This window comes from Meles meles, chromosome 1 (assembly GCF_922984935.1).
Source record: "Meles meles chromosome 1, mMelMel3.1 paternal haplotype, whole genome shotgun sequence".
In the NCBI taxonomy this organism is placed as follows: Eukaryota; Metazoa; Chordata; class Mammalia; order Carnivora; family Mustelidae; genus Meles; species Meles meles.
The window spans coordinates 41,808,421-41,812,635 of record NC_060066.1 but is presented as its reverse complement, the minus strand read 5'-3'; the positions used below and the strand labels follow the sequence as shown (position 1 = coordinate 41,812,635).

The following is a 4,215-nucleotide window of genomic DNA, read 5'->3' as shown; positions in this document are numbered from 1 at the left end:
CCGGGTTCCTGCCCCCGCAGCTTCTAATTTTATTGATTTGGGGTGTGGCCTGAGCATCAGGCTTTTTTTTTTTTGGTTTTGTTTAGAGCACACCAGGTGATTCTAATGAGAACCTATCTCCAGAGTCGGAGGACTACAAAATCAAGGCTGTTCACTCCTTGCAGGCGCCGCACCCACGACTTGAGTAGCTGTTACTGACACAGGGTGGCTAAATTCCTCCATCTGGGGTTAATTCAGGGAAGAAGAATATAAGTTTCAGGCCAGTGGCCGTGGCTGTAGAACCCTGCAGGATTCCTTGGGCCCGTGGCTGAGGCTTGACCTTTGTTAGCCTCCCCTCCCCACAGCGGGAGACCAGGATCAAGTCCAGCCCCACCCCACTCCAAGCCCTCTGCCCAAGTCTTGCCCTGGGTGGGGCGGGGTGGGGGCCGGGCAGCTCTTCAGCTCCAGAGTGCGTGTCAATAGCAAGAATTCTTTTTTTTTTTTTTTAAAGATTTTATTTATTTATTTGACAGAGAGATCAGAAGTAGGCAGAGAGGCAGGCAGAGAGGCAGGCAGAGAGAGAGAGAGAGAGGGAAGCAGGCTCCCTGCTGAGCAGAGAGCCCCATGCGGGACTCGATCCCAGGACCCTGAGATCATGACCTGAGCCGAAGGCAGCGGCTTAACCCACTGAGCCACCCAGGTGCCCAATAGCAAGAATTCTTGATTGTTAACCCACCTAACCCAGTGCCAAGTTCCTGTAACTGGCTTCTGGACTGGGTCCTGCGGCGGCCGTTGTAAATCTGGCGAAGGTGACACTTCTTCTGCCAGCTCCTTGCAAAGTTCCCATCGGGAGCACTGCTCCTGCATGCATGTGCTGCCCTTGTTTCACTTAGCAAGGGGCTTGGACCCAGAGCTGCCGCTTTGGAGTAACCGCCCCAAACCCCTATCCTGCCACCATTCCTGAGCGGCTCTCCCTCCATCTAGTTTTGTGCTGGCTTCCTTTCGAGTCCTGGCAGGCTGCTGCCTATTAACCGGTCCTCTTAAAGACCCCACACTTGCCCAGGACTTACACTTTCAATGGTTTATCGGTCTGCCCTTCGAAAATAGAGATTAGAGTCCTCTGAAGTTAATATGGAAATTCGGTTGGAAACACGCAGTTGAAATACTCAAGAAGACAAAGCGGGAAAGGAGCCCGAGAAGATGATGGCCCATCCTTAGGACCTCTCTGCTGGGGCTGGGCGGTGGGAGGGGAGGGGAGGGGGTGCTCCTCTTCCTGCCGTGTCCTCGAGGCTGGGCTGGCCCTGCCTGCAGCCGCCCTGCCCCACCCTCCCAAACTCGGGCTGCCTTCCTGCCCACCCCTGCCATCAGGAGGCAGCTGCTGCAGGGAATCTTTGTCTCCCCAGACCTCACAAATTCAGCAGGACATTGGCTAAACTCGATTTAACAATGTGAGACCTCTGACTCTCATCGTTGACCTCTGACCTGAGTACGGACCCCTCCTGTGCTCTAGCACAGGAGGCTCTGACCTGCAGACTCCCAGCTCGTCTTCTCATGGCTGAGCTCCCCCTTCTCAAGGCTTTCAGGTCTGACTTTTAGAAACACTTCCGGTCCCGACACCTTCCCCCATGGCTTTGAGCTCTTTGCAGAACCTCCCTCCTCCTCCTCCCTTCAGCTGAGGAGCACAACTGCCTAGAGCCCACGTGAGTGGAGGAGCTTTGTTCTTACACCTCCAATTTACCTTAGGCCTAGAAGCCACTGTTGATGTTCTTGTAGCTTCTTGCTGTTGACGGGCAAATACGTGCTCACCTGCCTTTAAAATCTGTGCCATCCTCCTACGCCATCTGTAATGTGGAGGCTTAGTTCCTCTACTGACAGAAAACCTAAAGTAACCGTGTCTCAGCCACACAGGATTTTTATTTTTTAAGTCAAAGAAGTCTCAGACGTAGACCGTCCAGGGCAAGTGAGTTGGCTTCATGAGGTCCTCAGGGACCCAGGCTTCCTTCTGCTCACTGGTCTGCCATTGCTAGGTTGGGACCCTCATCCTCATGGCCCAAGATGCAACTCAAGCTTCTGTCATTCCACGAGATTTCCAGGTTGGCTGTAACGCGAAGGAAACGAGAAGGCTTCCAGAAGTACCAGAGAGCAGTCCCACCCCGAGCTGCCAGTTAGGCTGGGCAATGTGTTTAAACAGTCTGGGTGACGGTGATTCCAGCTAAAAAATCAAACTCCTTATTGTTGAGGAAGAAGGGATGGGTGTGTGTTTGACAGCAACTTTCTGTCCCTTCCAGGGCCTTCCCTGCCAGCCTTGCTGTGCCTCCATAGACAGCTTGGTTCTTCTCCACAAGCTCTGAGGACTTTAATGCTTGCATCATTTGGGGAGTCCTCAGCACCCCTGACCCACTCTGTGACCTTCCCAGGCCAACAGTCGTGACCTCCGTCCAGCCTCCCATCCTGGCGGCCACAGCACGGGGCACGTCGATCTACCTTGGTGAAGGGTGCAGTGTCCTCTGACCACAACCCCTTATCCTTCCAGCTCCGTCCTCCCTCCCACAGATTCTATTCTGGGACCTCGTCAGGATCTTGAGTTCTCTGAATCTGCATTTAGCATCCTCAGTTTACCTCCCAGGGCCACATGGTGTCCTGCCTTTCTTCTGCCTACACTCCCAGCTCCCTCCCTCCCTGACGAACCCGGCCCTGTCCTCAGAGCCTGCCCCTATGGACACCACACAGTCCAGACTCCTGGTGTCCAACGGCAGCTGCCTCTGCACACTGCTTTCAAAGCCTCTTCCATGGACTTTGAATTTCCTTTGCAGAGATTTCAAACCCTAATGACTCCCTTAAGCCCACCCTGCCCCCCCCAGTAATGACCCTGCTTCTTCTCTTTTATTTTTTTTTAAAGATTTTATTTATTTGAGAGGTTGGGGGGTTGGTAGGGGCAGAGGGAGAGGGAGAGAGAGAATCTGACGCAGACTTCCAGCTGAGTGTGGAGCCCAACGCAGGGCTTGATCTCACACAACCCTGACCTGTGCCAAGATCAAGAGTTGAACGCTTAACTGACTAAGCCATCCAGGTACTCTCCTGCTTCTGATCTTTTAGAAAAGGGGTCCTTAGGTATGGTCTCCTCCATTTCCTTCCCTCTCCCCATACCTACAAGCTTCTTCAATCCAACCTTTTCCTTCTGCCCCCATCGCCAAGGGGGGAGGGGTCTCCTCACTGAGCCAAGGCCCAACAGGCTACAGGTAGCTCCACCTCCCATCTTCCTTTGAGTAGCTGCTCCTTTTCCTGTACCTTCAATTTCTTTGTCTTCCTTGGCTTCTTCCTCCCTACAGAAATACGAGGCTTTCTTCCAAACTGAAAAAGCCCTTGTGTATCTCACTCTACTGATCTCTACAGAGATCCTTCCACAGCCCGGTTTGTGGAAACGTTGCCTACCCTCCCTTTCTCCACTTCTTCCCTTTTGGACTTCTGCCCTTTTCTATCTGACTCCTGCTCTTACTATTCTTCCTGGAAACTGGGCCAAGGTGCCCACTGATAAGGCTTTTTTGTGCCTCTCCTCCGTGGCTGCCCTGGGGCAGGACTCACTATCAGCCACTCCCTCCCTCCTTGGAAATTCTCTGTCCTCTTGGACACCCTTTCGCTTGTCACCCCTCCATGGTCTCCTGTGCCAGCTCCTTTTTCTCGGGGCCTTGATACTGGTAATTCATCCATCCCAGGAAATGGAGGCTGCCCCGCGGCCTGGGCCACCTCACAGGTCTATATCTGCTGAACTGACAGAAAGGCCTCCCTGTCAAGGAAATGTAACATGCAAACTCAGCTTTCACTTACCTTTCCCTAGAAAACAGGACCTGCTGGCCTCATAAGGAAGGCCCTGACCTTCCAGCCAGTCCCACCCTGTTTCCGGGTTGTTGCTCTTAGAACACAAGCTCCCTCAGGAGAGTTCTCCAATGCCTGAGAAGCACCATGTTCCCCAAGCCAGGGGTTGTTTTCCCTTCAACAAAGCACATCAAGCTCCTTCCCAATTGTTTTTGTTTTTTTAAGAGAGAATCTTTTTTTTTTTTTTTTTTAAGATTTTATTTATTTATTTGACAGAGAAAGAGAGAGCACAAGTAGGCGGAGAGGCAGGCAGAGAGAGAGAGAGGGATAAGCAGGCCCCCCATTGAGCAGAGAGCCTGATGTGAGTCTCGATCCAAGGACCCTGAGATCATGACCTGAGCCAAAGGCAGAGGCTTAACCCAC

General features: G+C 52.6%; 1 long non-coding RNA gene across 1 annotated transcript; it reads right to left on the bottom strand.

Annotated features, from left to right (window-relative positions):
• Positions 1-1,875: 1,875 nt before the first annotated feature.
• Positions 1,876-3,441, bottom strand: LOC123956027. The gene is made up of 2 exons (XR_006821497.1): positions 3,127-3,441; positions 1,876-2,191 (listed from the first exon to the last, which is right to left on the bottom strand). It is a non-coding gene; the product is annotated as an uncharacterized LOC123956027 (long non-coding RNA).
• Positions 3,442-4,215: the final 774 nt, after the last annotated feature.